The sequence below is a fragment of the Parambassis ranga genome, unplaced genomic scaffold (assembly GCF_900634625.1).
Source record: "Parambassis ranga unplaced genomic scaffold, fParRan2.1 scaffold_24_arrow_ctg1, whole genome shotgun sequence".
NCBI classification, from domain to species: domain Eukaryota; kingdom Metazoa; phylum Chordata; class Actinopteri; family Ambassidae; genus Parambassis; species Parambassis ranga.
The window spans coordinates 1,564,408-1,579,516 of record NW_021144797.1 but is presented as its reverse complement, the minus strand read 5'-3'; the positions used below and the strand labels follow the sequence as shown (position 1 = coordinate 1,579,516).

Genomic DNA, 15,109 nt, shown 5'->3' with positions numbered 1-15,109 from the left:
AACTCCTGACACCACTGGTAGGACTTTGTGAACAAGGTAGAGAAGATCCGAATGGACCCAGACGACACTATGGTCTCATTTGATGTCACCTCCTTGTTCACCTGCATCCCTACATCAGAAGCCACAGAGATGGTAAGGACGTGCCTCACACAAGACAGCACACTCAAGGAGAGAACCAACCTAACGCCAGACCACATCTGTGACCTGCTGGACCTCTGCCTGACCACCACTTATTTCCAGTACAATGGGAACTTTTACAGACAGAAGCACGGCTGTGCGATGGGATCACCTGTGTCTCCTATTGTGGCCAACCTCTACATGGAAGAAGTGGAGAGAAGAGCCCTGAGTTCCTATCCTGGAACCACCCCCACCCACTGGTTCAGATATGTGGATGACACCTGGGTCAAAATCAAGACCAACGAAGTGGAACGGTTCACAGAACACATCAACGCAGTGGATAACAACATCAAGTTCACTCGCGAGGACACCAAGGACAACAATCTGGCCTTCTTGGACTGCACAGTACATATTGAGGAGGACAGGAGCCTCAATGTGGAAGTGTACAGGAAACCCACACACACGGACCAGTACCTGTTGTTTGATTCACACCACCCACTGGAACACAAACTGGGAGTCATCAGGAACCTGCAGCACAGAGCACAAACTGTACCCACCAGCTCAGAGGGGAAAAAGAAGGAGCAACACCACATCAGGAAGGCCCTGCAAACCTGTGGCTACCCGAAGTGGGCACTCATTAAAGCCACAAAAACAAGACCCCCCAACAACAAGAAGAAGGACAACACCAGGCGGAGAAAGAACACCTCCATTCCATATGTGTCAGGAGTATCAGAGAAACTCCGCAGGATCTTCAACAACCATGACATCCCGGTCCATTTCAAACCGATGACAACACTGAGACAGAGACTGGTTCACCCGAAGGATAAGATTCCCAGGGAGAAACACAGCAATGTGATATACTGTATAGTCCAGTGCAGTGAGGAATGCTCTGATCTGTACATTGGAGAAACTAAACAACCACTCCACAGAAGAATGGCTCAGCACAGGAGAGCCACCTTCTCAGGACAAGACTCAGCTGTTCACCTCCACCTCAAAGACAAAGGACACTCCTTTGAGGACAACAATGTTCACATTTTAGACAGGGAGGAAAGGTGGTATGAAAGAGGAGTCAAGGAAGCCATCTATGTTAAGCTGGAAAAACCTTCCCTTAACAGAGGTGGTGGCCTCAGACATCATCTTTCTACCACATACAATGCAGTGATTCCATCCATTCCCAGGAAGTTTGCACATACTCACAGTAAGAACAAAGGGCTGTCAACCAGTCCCCCTCCGGCAGTTTCATAGTCGTTAGCCAGTCGTTAGACACACCTGGCCCAGTCAGCCAGAACATCACAGGTAAGTATGGAAACATTTAGTGCTATTTTTTTTAAGTTTTACCCAGACCCACCCACATAGGTCTGTAACCACATATAATAAGATAATAATAATATAAGAAAGATCAGTGCATCATGACTTCAGCTCCATTCAAAGCTTTAGGAGGCTTCATGGCCTCCATCACTCCATAAGACTGTTCCATCTGTTCTGCATCTCTGATATGTGCTGGGACGTGGTCGCTTGGATGTTTCAGTGCAGCTCATCTAGTAATAATGTGTAACACATATATGAACATCAAGCTGATCATGTCATGCTAAACTGAGTCCTTGGAAGAGCAGAAGCTGTGAACGGGCTTCATGGAGCATTGGTAGCGCGCCTGACTTCAGATCAGAAGGTTGCATGTTCAAATCATGTCAGGGTCACTGGTTTTATGTAATTTAGTCCTCTTTCTGTTCACACCAGGTCCACTAGAGCTCTCAGACTCCTCCACTGCACTGAATTCTGGGTAGTTTTCACTTGAAGCAGAATGTCGGCTTTTTCCTGTGTTTTCTGGTTAAATTACTGCACATTCAGGGAAAATAGAGTTAGAGTTAAACAGAGCAAAAAATCCTGAGTTATTGATCTGCGTTCGTTTAGAGAGCCGCAGAGAGCAAGTGTGAAAACACCCTAAATTTGAATCTTAAGTGGGACCAACACTCCCCCGAGTAGCTTCTTCAGTTCTGCAGTGACAATGTTCTTCCTCAGCCAGTTGTTGTCTTTGTCTTGTTGTCTGTGGGTCTTGTTTTTGTGGCTTTGATGACAGCCCAGCTGGGATAGTCACAGGTTTGCAGGGCCTTCCTGATGTGATGTTGCTCCTTCTTCTTCTCCTCTGAGCTGGTCGGTACAGTTTGAGCTCTGTGCTGCAGCCATTGCGACAGCCATCGCACCTCAGAGTGATCCAGCAGTGCCTCATGTTCAGTAGCATACAGTGAGCCGCTTTAATCTCTGGATTGACAGACTTTATCTGCGCAATAACCTACAGAACAGAAAGTCTTCCAAAATATCTCCTTTCCGGGGATAGCACACCAAAACTATCAACTGAGCAGCACTGGAGATGCTCTGCTCTGTCGATTCATCCACCTGAAAGGAAAATTTCTTACATGATCGCAGTCTATCCAGCAGCTTTGCCTGAATGTCAGCTGAGAGATCTTCTGCTCTCCTCCTCACCATGTCATTTGAAAAAGGTACAACTTTCAGTTTATTAGCTGCCTCTGTGCCAAGCAAAAGCTCACACCAGTCACATCTCGTACGGTCACAAAGCCGGGGGCAGCGATGCTGTTTTCCGGAATGTCTGAGTGCAGTCCTTTTTTCTAGCTCTCAGGACAGGAGGTGCTGCAACAGGTATCCACCCTGAAGGACGGCATCACAGGAAGTTAAAATGCACTTCGACTCTGGTGGGACTCAAACCCAGAACCTTTGAATCACTTCTCCTGTGTTTAACTAGAAGTCCAATGCGCTATCCATTGTGCCACAGAGCCACAAAGCAGTCTGTTTTTTTGTCCTCGAATGAAAGGCAGAAATCCGGAATAAGCAGCAGCATTCCAGAATAGTCATCAGTATTCCGGAATTATACGTAGAATTCAGGAGTAACAGTCAGTATTCTGGCAAGTCAGCAGTCCAGAAGGGAAGGTAACATCAACAGTGGCTCAGTGGTAGAGCAGGGTTGTGTCCTTTACCCACATTGCCTCCAGTGCTGGTCATTGTATGACACTGCTTGGCAGCAGCCTTAAGCAATTTCCCTTCTTAAATTAAAGTATTATTAAAGTATTTTTTTTTTAAAAAGTGAGCGTAACAGAGGTTACAGCATCACTGAGTTTCCCCTCAGGGAAGCTGCTTTTTACTGCCACCCCTGGATATATGCAGTCCAGTGCGGTCCAGTGAGGCATGCTCTGTTCTGTACAATGGAGAAACCAAACAACTACTCCAAAAACTGGCCTTCAATGTTTGTCAAAGTTTGTCTTCAAACAAGATGCTTATGTTTAAGGCAAAAGCTGTGACAGAAACAAGTTCTTCTTCAAAGATGGTTTGCCAATCCATTGTGCTCTGAACGCGTGGGTTCGAATCCCATCCTCGTCGTGTTGTGTTTTAAGTTCAACAGTAAAAACTATGGACAGAGCTTCTGAGACATCGCCCATTTGTTTCTGAAGAGCCGCTTTGAAGCTCGGTGGGAGGCTCTGGGACACTCTGATCACCGCCATGTTGGCAGCGGTGCGTCCGCCAAAACTCAAAATACGGACAAAGAGGGGTAGCACTAGCGGAGTTTAGGGGGGCGGGCAATCGTGGAAGCAGGAAACTCGTGCTGTGATATGGCAACCGTCTGTCGCTCAAGCGCCAACGCTCATAATTATGCGTAATTTTAAGTCTGAATACAATCCCACAGCAGCTCATCAGCTGGGTAAAACTCACAAACAATAGCACTAAATGTTTCCATAATTACCTGTGATGATCTGGCTGCCTGTGCCAGGTGTGTCTAATGACTGGCTAACAACTATGAGACTGCTGGTAGACAGCCCATTGTTCTTGCTGTTAGCATGTGACTTGGAGTGAAACTTCCTGGAAATGGATGAAATCACTGCATTGTATGTGGTAGAAAGATGAGGCCACCACCTCGAGAAGGTTTTTCCAGCTTAACATAGATGGCTTCCTTGACTTCCTCTCTGTCTAAAATGTGAACATTGTTGTCCTGAAAGGAGTGTCCCTTCTCTTTGAGGTGGAGGTGAACAGCTGAGTTTTGTCCTGAGGAGGTGGCTCTCCTGTGCTGAGCCATTCTCCTGTGGAGTGGTTGTTCAGATCAGAGCATTCCTCACTGCACTGGACTGCATATATGATATTGCTGTGTTTCTCCCTGGGAGTTTTATCCTTTGGGTGTACCAGTTTCAGTCTCAGGATTGTCCTCCAGTGGAGACTGCAACCTTAACACAGCCGCTTGGACGAAAAGCAGACTTGCAGAATGAAAGGCAGCATTTCGGAATAAAAAGCATTCCAGAATGAAATTCAAATTTCCGGAATGAAAAGCAGAAATCTAGAATAAGTGGCAGCATTCCAGAATAGACATCAGTATTCCAGAATGATAGGCAGAATTCCCAAATAACACTCTGTATTGTGGAACAGAAGTCAGCAAGACATCATTCTGGAATGAAAAGCATCCCAGAATGGAAGAAAGCATTCCCAAATGAAAGGCAGAAATCTAGAATGAGAGCATCCTGGAATAGACATCCATCCACCCACTCCAGAATAATAGGCAGGATTCCGGAATGGTAGACAAAATTCCGGAATTAAACCCCTAACCCGACAGCGGCCTGTGACGTCATGGAAGTCAGCATTCCGACATGGAAGGCAACATTCCGGGACAAAAGTCAGCAAGACAGCATTCTGGAATGAAAAGCATTCCAGATTGAAAGGCAAAAATCTAGAACGAGTGGCAGCATACCAGAATAGACATCCATCCATGCCAGAATGGTAGACAGGATTCCAGAATGGTAGACAAAATTCCGGACTTAAATCCCTAACCTGACAGCAGCCTGTGACGTCATCCAATCAGAGCCAGAGACTGAACCTCAGTGGCAAGAAAAAACAGGAAGAACCCCTGTAGGTTTGGTGTAATGTCTCATCATATCAGATGAAATCATCCAATTGGCTTCTGTGGTCTGGGTTAGAATCTAAGTCAGTCAATGTCTTAAATGATTACTTATTTCCCCTCCAGAGGATAAATTATTTAAATGATTACTTATTTTCCCTCCAGAGGAAATAAACTGTCCTCAGACAGTCAATATAAATGGCAGCACTCTGACTGGTCAAGATGAACTTTTTCATAGAGCTTGTTAACACATCAGACTTGTTAAGTGTAAACGATGGAGGGGCATAAAGTGATCTTGGAGATGAAAAGAACCGTTGTTGGCAGGATTCGAACCTGCGCGGGGAAACCCCAATGGATTTCTAGTCCATCGCCTTAACCACTCGGCCACAACAACCGGCAAAAGGTAACAATGAAGAGTCTGACGACCCAGGTTGGTTCTGTCCATGAGTGCATGGTCTTGTCCAGTTTGTCCTGTCCAGATTGGTGTTGGTGCTCCTTTACTTGTTTTCCATTTCATTCGCAGGTAAATCTGCGCCGACCAGAGTCTCTGTTTGACAGGCAGCTATCACAGAAAGTTGCCGACAGCTGAGCAAGTACTCACGTGCCAACATGGCACAGGTTGAATTGCTTCCAAGCCGGCTGTGTTCCCAATCACATGGTCGTTTGAGACTACAAGCCTTCACTGTCCATTCTACGCTGTTTACTTTATTAGGAAGGTGCTCTACAATTGTCCCAACAAGCAGGGGGAGCACTGAACATAAAACTCCCTTTCTCACATGTTATTGTCATGTGTTTTTGTGAAAGATAAGGCTGACTTGTTTTCTTGCTTCTCTATTTAAACAATCTGAAATCTTCACTGACACTGATGTGGACAGACTGAGAGTGTCTCTGTGCTATCTCAACAAGTCTTGAGCCAGAGATGAGAGTTTTCATCTGCATTCATGGTCACCACATAATGAATCATTCTGACTATTGTGATGCCTTGAGATGAGGTCCAGTATTCTGGAATGGAAGTTACCATTCCAGAATGGAAGGCAACATTCCGGGACAAACATCGGCATAACAGAATGAAGAGCACATTTGCAGAATGAAAGACAGCATTCCGGAATGAAAGTCAAAATTCCGCAATGAAAGGCAGAAATCTAGAATAAGTGGCAGCATACCAGAATAGACATCAGTATTCCGGAAGGATAGGCAGAATTCCCGAATAACAGTCAGTATTATATATTATAATGAAAAGCATTCCAGAATAAAAGAAAGTATTCCCAAATGAAAGGCAGAAATCTAGAATGAGTGGCAGCATACCATAATAGACATCCACCCACTCCAGAATAATAGGCAGGATTCCGGAATGGTAGACAAAATTCCGGGATTAAACCCCTAACCCGACAGCGGCCTGTGACGTCATGGAAGTCAGCATTCTGACATGGAAGGCAACATTCCGGGACAAAAGTCAGCAAGACAGCATTCTGGAATGAAAAGCATTCCAGATTGAAAGAAATCATTCCAGATTGAAAGGCAGAAATCTAGAACGAGCGGCAGCATACCAGAATAGACATCCATCCATGCCAGAATGGTAGACAAAATTCCGGACTTAAATCCCTAACCTGACAGCAGCCTGTGACGTCATCCAATCAGAGCCAGAGACTGAACCTCCTTAAGGGCAACAGTGGCAGGAAAAAACAGGAAGAACCCCTGTAGGTTTGGTGTAATGTCTCATCATATCAGATGAAATCATCCAATTGGCTTCTGTGGTCTGGGTTAGAATCTAAGTCAGTCAATGTCTTAAATGATTACTTATTTCCCCTCCAGAGGATAAATTATTTAAATGATTACTTATTTCCCCTCCAGAGGAAATAAACAGAACTGTCAGGAGTGGGATTTGAACCCACGCCTCCAGTGGAGACTGCGACCTGAACGCCAGCTGGCGAAGGATCGTCCGTACAATGTTGGAAAATGTTGGACACAAGAGCCAATCACAAGCCTTCAATTGCTGGAGGTGCGCCCAATCAGCTAGCGGATTTCTTCCCCACTGTCCAACATTTCCAACATTTGACCAATCACGGTGGACAAATGTTGGAGCAGAGAATCAGTATGGCGCATACCGGTCGTCATTCATTCTACACTAGCTAGCGAGAAAAACAGTCGGTACGGTAATTAAACACTTGCTACAGTGCCGTGTGACACTAGTTTACGTTTGTGTGTCATGTAAACTCTTGTACTGTGTTGACGTTTTTATAGATTGATAGATTTGTTGAGTTACAGCCGTTACACAAAGTGGATTTTGTTTTGCCACTCGGTGCTTACTAATGTTATTTAAGGTGCAGTGTTTTAAACCTGAGAATCAAAGTATTTCCACCCACGTTTAAGCACTACCACATAAGTAATGTTTTTATTTAGATTTTATGGTGTATTGCCATATAGAAATGTCTTCCTGTAAATAAACATTGTCCCTTAATGCCTATTACCTATAGAGAAAGGCCGCTCAAGGCGACGGCATTCTTTGTAATATTTTATTTTATATTGTTGTGAGGACAGCGGGGGTCGGGTGATCTATTTTGCCAGCTGACATGCTGTGGGTGAAAGGAGACGAAGGACTGTCATCAGGGGAGGAGAGACGCCAAGGACAGCGGTGGCAGACAGGTGAAGGAAAACGGGAAAACGGGGAGAGTAAGAGGGACCCGTGATGCGAAAAAACAAAATACGGACCATAACCATTTTTTTATGGACAAGGATCCCGCGTGGGGTTCACCAGGAGGAGTTTTTTGTTTGTTCGTCTGTTTGCCTGTTACTTTTTGATTGGGACTGAAGGGACATTTATTTGTAAATATGGGTCGGATTACAGCGTTATTTGGGATGTAAGAAAATATGATTCGATCTACAACCACATTTGTCAATGAGCTAAAAAAGGCTAACCCACACATTAGCATCCATGTTACTACTACAAAGAGGCAGCTGATTATCCACAGTCATCTGTCAGCCATTTTGTAAGCCTGATAAACACCTAACAGAAACAAAATGGCTGACATGGGAGCACAAGACAAAATGGCTGCCAGAGGCCATGACTGACAAAGTTCAGATCACGTCTTCTGTAGACAGCCTCACTGCTTAATGTAATGAACACCATAACACAAAAACAAGTCTGAAGCAGCATAGAGGCAAAGTCAGCACAAACCAAGAACAAGCAGCAGGTGCATTCTCACAGCTTTAGTCTGTCCCTCAGCCACATTACACACTTACTATAAACACCAGTCTCTCAACCTGATTTAAATCGTATAAACTGCCAGTGATGAAAGAGTGAAGCACACATTTGCATCAGAAGCAGCAGAGCAAAACACAACACACACAAGAACTACATCTGTCAATTAGTAAAAAGGCTGTCCCACATATTAATGCTACCAAGGTGATGACAGTGTGCTTTAACACAGCACTCATCATCTATGGCCTCTCCTTATTACACTTTCAGTCACAACACACTGCACTAACCACAGTAACCAAACATTTAACTTAATATTAGCAATATGCAGAGAAAAGACACCATGAAACAAGTTTTGCAGCGTATTTTCGCTCGAAGCCGTGAACGCATGTTGGTCAGACAGACGAGGTGGCCGAGTGGTTAAGGCGATGGACTGCTAATCCATTGTGCTCTGCACGCGTGGGTTCGAATCCCATCCTCGTCGTTTCATATTTTAAGGTCAACGTCCTGACACAGGATCATCAGTTGATGGTGTCATAAACATTCCAACTTCAGACAGTTTGGACAGTAATACTGGTGTCCTATCTACACAGATCAGTCTATGGAGAAGTCCACAGTCTGTGCATTGGTCCAGCTGTAGTCATTAATGGAAAACCCACATTCAGTAGGTCAGGAAATGAGAATATGTGAAAAGGTTCAATATTGAAGACACCTGGAGCCACTCTAACCAGATAATGAACTCAAAACACCTGCAAAGGCCTTTAAATGGTCTCAGTCTAGTTCTGTAGGCTACACAACCACGGGGAAGACTGCTGACTTGACAGTTGCCCAAAAGACGACCATTGACACCTTGCACAAGAAGGGCAAGACACAAAGAGGCTGGCTGTTCACAGAGCTCTGTCCAAGCACATTAACAGAGAGGGAAGGGGAGTACAAGCAAGAGGGAGTACAAAGTGTTCTGCCCAAACAGGGACTTGAACCCTGGACCCTCAGATTAAAAGTCTGATGCTTCCAATACTTCACTAGTACACTTCATGTAGAGTAGTGAGTCCTGATTGACTTGCAATTGACTGTTTGTACATGGGGGATTAGCTCAAATGGTAGAGTGCTCGCTTAGCATGCAAGAGGTAGCGGGGTCGATGCCCGCATCCTCCAGCCTGCATTTTAGGAGGGAGGGTGTTAGGTGAAAGATTTTATTTTGCATGATGTTGTTATGTGGTGTGGGTCCACATATCTAGAAGTGTGTCCCTAACATGAAGTTTTCATTTCTGTATGCATATTACTGTAATGTGTTTTATAAGTACTTTTGTGTTAAGTAAGTTTTACAGAAGATCAAAGGAAGACAGGTATACTGAAGGTATTGAGAAGTGTGTCATTTCCCTACTTCTCATAGACTTTGAATTTCATTTCCTTTGTTAGCTGTTGTCTGCTCTTTGGAGACAGCTCTGGTTGATATCAAGCTAAGGTTGTAAATCCAGATCTTGATTGAAAGAATGTGTTCATCCCCATGACCCCATTTTTCGACCCACCTTTCCTGTGAGTTTGTCTTCCTGGTCACCTCCAGATCTGACCCACAGCTTATGAGATGTTAGGACTTAAAGTGAACTTACATGGGGGAAGAGGTGTAAGCTTTTATGGGGCGTCATAAAGTCACTTGTATGGTACAGTGATCATTCTCCTGGAGAACTTATCTTCAACTTAGGTTTACGACTGACAAAAGGGGACCCCCTGCTATTTCTTTCTGTTTTCTCCTGACTCTCAGGTTTAACCATTACCAAATAAGGTAAACTAAATATCAGTTGAGCTGACCCCATTGGTGCAGAGTTAGGGAAGGACATGATTTTATGGGATCTCAAGATAAGATAAAAGGTGTTTACAAGAATGGCATATTGTTCTCTGGCTGTGAGGCCAGGCAACCACAGAAGCTTCTGTTTGTGTGACTCAGTGTGACTCTCACAGAGCAGAGCAGCATCTTCTGTCATAGACCTGCTGCTGTCATCATTGTTCAGTTTACTGCTGCTCTCTTTATGTCTCGCTGTAATTACTGTACATTGTGTAATTGTGATATTCTCTCCACAGCTCTGTGATCTTATGGCCAGAAGCTGCACCAGACCAGTCTTCACCTGCCTGAGGACAGCACGTGATAATAATGATCACTGATTTTGTTCATATATATGTTATGTATTTTATTTAAATCCAAATACAGTAAACTGTTGCCAACATATCCGGTTTTCATTATTTGTGCAGCTTTTTAAAATAACAAAGACTGAATGTTTTCTGTAATAGACAACAATCACAGTTACAGTTGTTAAATGAACAGATATTTATTCTCATGTGAAGCACCAAACATGTTAGAACCTGAAGAGATAACAGGCCAGTTCTAGGTGTGGGGCGCCTTCCTTCTATACAGGCCTGTGTGTGTCAGCATGAGGATGCACCAGTCACCAGGTTGTCCACAGCATCATCTGAGCCTGCAGCTCCCTCAGAAACAACAGCTGGCTGCACCTGCTGCAGGAGGACCATGGTGAGGGGGTCAGAGGTCAGACTTGGTCCAGCAGCTGATGGGTCTGCTCAAGGCTCAGGATTTGAATTCTGACCTGACAATCAGTAAACAATAAACATTTATATGTTGTCAATAAACAGAGCTTTACTGTCCTTGACCAGGTCTTACATACAGTATGATTGGTGTTCAGACTAAAGTAGAGCAGGTAGGTGTCTGGTGATGTGAAGAGTCATAATAAAGATTCAGTGCTAACTGGCTGTGTAGCATCGCTGCCCTTGTTGGTTTTAGCAAATCTAACCTGCAGTAATTGCCATGTTTGATGATGTTATGTATTTATTCTTGCTGTAACTCAGCACTGACGCTTATTACTTCTCTGGTGCACAGAGCAGGAAGAGAGTGACAGCCAGCCGACAGTTCCTTTCAGGGTCCGCCAGGAGGCCTGCATGATGTGTTTAGCGTCTTATCGCTTCCACAAATTATTAATATTCTCCCAAGTTGCAGGGTAATTGTAATTTTCAAGGGTTTTGGAGGTAGAGAAAGGAGAAGAAAGGGGGGAAAAGAGAAGGAAAAGGGTAAAGTTGTGAATGTGAGTCTTAAAGTTTGGTTAGAATTCAATATCTGTCTTGTGTCTACCTGAGCAGTTGGTCCTCCAGGCCAGACTCAGTCACAGTGAAATTGATGATTGTAACTTTAATACATTTCTGGAAAACGGAAAAAAATGTACATGCCAAAAGACACATTTTACATTAATCAAAGCCAGGATCACACACACTACAATTCTAATGAAACACTAATTAATTTATGAAGATTTAACTGTCATGTCACTCTGCATCATCAGTGCCTTTGTTTTTTCTGTCTAACAAAAACGCTCCTCAGACTTATTCGGCCGTTACAGTCACCATGCAACCCCTGGTTTGAATAAACACTGGAGTAAACCCTTGCATTCACAGGGTCCTTCTGCTCTCCTGGCTGGTGTTGAACAAAAGGGCATTGCACACAGGTGTAGCTGGCAGGTGATTTAATGTCTGCAGAAACATGGTTTGATGCCAGGCGTTCATTATACTGCCCAATATGTAGCTTCAATGGCAGAAGGATTCACAAAGGTTCTTGTGTGCGATACTGTTTTTATTCCAAACGTGTGCTTCTTGGAAAGCACATAAATACCTATTATAGTTGATAGCCGTTTGGGATTTTGTGAGCAAAGGTTTGTTGAATGTGAATTCCAAGACTCCATAGTGACCTACAGTGGGGAAAAAAAGTATTTAGTCAGCCACCAATTGAGCAAGTTCTCCTATTTAAAAAGATGAGAGAGCCCTGTAATTTTCATCACAGGTATACCTCAACTATGAGAGACAAAATGAGAAACAAAAATCCAGAAAATCACATTGTAGGATTTTTAAAGAATTTATTTGCAAATTATGGTGGAAAATAAGTATTTGGTCAATAACAAAATGTCATCTCAATACTTTGTTATATACCCTTTGTTGGCAATGACAGAGGTCAAACGTTTTCTGTAAGTCTTCACAAGGTTTTCACACACTTTTGCTGGTATTTTGGCCCATTCCTCCATGCAGATCTCCTCTAGAGCAGTAATGTTTTGGGGCTGACGCTGGGTAACACGGACTTTCAACTCCCTCCAAAGATTTTCTATGGGGTTGAGATCTGGAGACTGGCTAGGCCACTCCAGGACCTTGAAATGCTTCTTACGAAGCCACTCCTTTGTTGCCCGGGCGGTGTGTTTGGGATCATTGTCATGTTGAAAGACCCAGCCACGTTTCATCTTCAATGCCCTTGCTGATGGAAGGAGGTTTTCACTCAAAATCTCACGATACATGGCCCCATTCATTCTTTCATTTACACGGATCAGTCGTCCAGGTCCCTTTGCAGAAAAACAGCCCCAAAGCATGATGTTTCCACCCCCATGCTTCACAGTAGGTATGGTGTTCTTCGGATGCAACTCAGCATTCTTTCTCCTCCAAACACGACAAGTTGAGTTTTTACCAAAAAGTTCTATTTTGGTTTCATCTGACCATATGACATTCTCCCAATCCTCTTCTGGATCATCCAAATGCTCTCTAGCAAACTTCAAACGGGCCTGGATATGTACTGGTTTAAGCAGGGGGACACGTCTGGCACTGCAGGATTTGAGTCCCTGGCGGCACAGTGTGTTACTGATGGTAGCTTTTGTTACTTTGGTCCCAGCTCTCCGGAGGTCATTCACTAGGTCCCCCCGTGTGGTTCTGGGATTTTTGCTCACAGTTCTGGTGATCATTTTGACCCCACGGGGTGAGATCTTGCGTGGAGCCCCAGATCGAGGGAGATTATCAGTGGTCTTGTATGTCTTCCATTTTCTAATAATTGCTCCCACAGTTGATTTCTTCACACCAAGCTGCGTACCTATTGCAGATTCAGTCTTCCCAGCCTGGTGCAGGTCTACAATTTTGTTTCTGGTGTCCTTTGACAGCTCTTTGGTCTTGGCTATAGTGGAGTTTGGAGTGTGACTGTTTGAGGTTGTGGACAGGTGTCTTTTATACTGATAACGACTCCAAACAGATGCCATTAATACAGGTAACGAGTGGAGGACAGAGGAGCCTCTTAAAGAAAAAGTTACAGGTCTGTGAGAGCCAGAAATATTGCTTGTTTGTAGGTGACCAAATACTTCTTTTACTGAGGAATTTACCAATTAATTCATTAAAAATCCTACAATGTGATTTTCTACATTTTCTTTTCTTATTTTGTCTCTCATAGTTCAGGTATACATATGATGAAAATTACAGGCCTCTCTCATCTTTTTAAGTGGGAGAACTTGCACAATTGGTGGCTGACTAAATACTTTTTTTCCCCACTGTAACTGTCTCTGGTGCACACTTGCTGATGCCATTTGGACACAATAACAGCAGGAGTTATTATGCTAAAGCACAAAAACACTTTCCACAGTTGATGACGAAATACAGACAATGGAAATAACCTGTGCTGCTTTTACCTCTGGAGGGTAGTGTGGGTTGGCCAGCTTTGTAGTCATAAAACCTGAAGTTGTTGTCATAGTTGATATCTGAGTCTCCAAGCCTGATCAACGTTCGTCCACCAGACACAAATGTCTGCTTCAGAAAAGAAAGAAATAACTTTGACTTAACGTGGCAAAAGACTTTGTACCTGAATGAATGCAAAACAAAATAGCTGTGTACAATTCACAAAGTGCATTACCTACAGCATTCAAGGAAACATGATCAGACATGGAAACACAATAAAGAAGCAGTGAAAATATCTTAATTTAGTGCAAATTTGCAATGCTGAACGAGCTGGTTGGTGTCCTTTCTACTGTATGAAGGGAAGCTTGGTATTGTTGCGTTAGGTATCCTGGGGCGGAGGCCAGTCTGTGATTTTGTCTCTGACTGTCTGAAAGGAGGTTCTATTTTCATAGAATACATATGTCCTCTGAATTAATTTACGCCACCTGATCCTGTGGGTCGATCATAAGAGGCCAGCGACGGTCTTTGGTTACCAGGATTCCATTCTCTGTAGATACAGTGTCACAGGGCAACCCTTCAGTGTTCCACTGGAGGATGTCATATGGATCACTCAGAAAGTCGATCAGGCTGAAGGGGGAACTGATGGGTATGTTTAGCTTCTGACACTGCCTAATCCACTGGGGAACAAGAGTAAACAGGGTATATGGTATTAGCTGTTACTGGTTTTTCACAATATGTTCCTAAAAAAAAAAACTCTAGACCAGGCTCACATTGGCCATACCAGCTGCACACTTTATCACAGAGGCCCTAAAGGTTTTAAACTATCCCATCACACTGTACCTACCAGCTGTCTATGGTGGGAAGTGAAGGCTCCATAGTAGGCAATGCAGGCAGCTGCAATGCATACATTTCCCACAACACTGTTGATGTCCTGCTCAAGATTTGCAACATTTTTTTCCCAGCGTATCTGCTGTCCCCCAGAGCAGAAGTCAGTTTCCCTGCTCTGACCAGTTGAGCCTGTGTCAGAGCCATTTTGTAGGTCCTTCATCTGATCCTCCACCTCCTTAAGTTGTTGTTGCTTTTCCCTTAGTGTTTTCTTGGTTGTATCCAGCTCTGCCTGCGTAGGTAAGGGTAGCGGGAGAAGAGTATGCAGACCAGTCACACAGAGCGGTGCATGGCAGATGAATAGCCAAAGTGACAAAGGAACAGACAGCAGACTGTGAAGAAATATTGCAAATGTGCATGTGTATCAGTAATAATAAACTGCACTCTTTATGACTGACCTGTGCTTTAACCACGTTTTCTCTTTCTTTGGAGTAAAGATCCATAGCTATGACCCACATGCACAACGACCCGTAAGCTTTGGACGCCTTCTCCACCTAAAAGCAGCACATGATAAAGTATTACACCCAGCACACTGAAACAAACTGTGT

General features: G+C 43.9%; 2 non-coding genes across 2 annotated transcripts; one reads left to right on the top strand and one right to left on the bottom strand.

Annotated features, from left to right (window-relative positions):
• Window positions 1-5,320: 5,320 nt before the first annotated feature.
• Window positions 5,321-5,402, bottom strand: trnas-aga (transfer RNA serine (anticodon AGA)). Its single transcript has one exon. It is a non-coding gene; the product is annotated as a tRNA-Ser (tRNA).
• Window positions 5,403-8,606: 3,204 nt separating this feature from the next.
• On the top strand, window positions 8,607-8,688 carry trnas-gcu (transfer RNA serine (anticodon GCU)). The gene has a single exon. It is a non-coding gene; the product is annotated as a tRNA-Ser (tRNA).
• The last annotated feature ends 6,421 nt before the right edge of the window (window positions 8,689-15,109 follow it).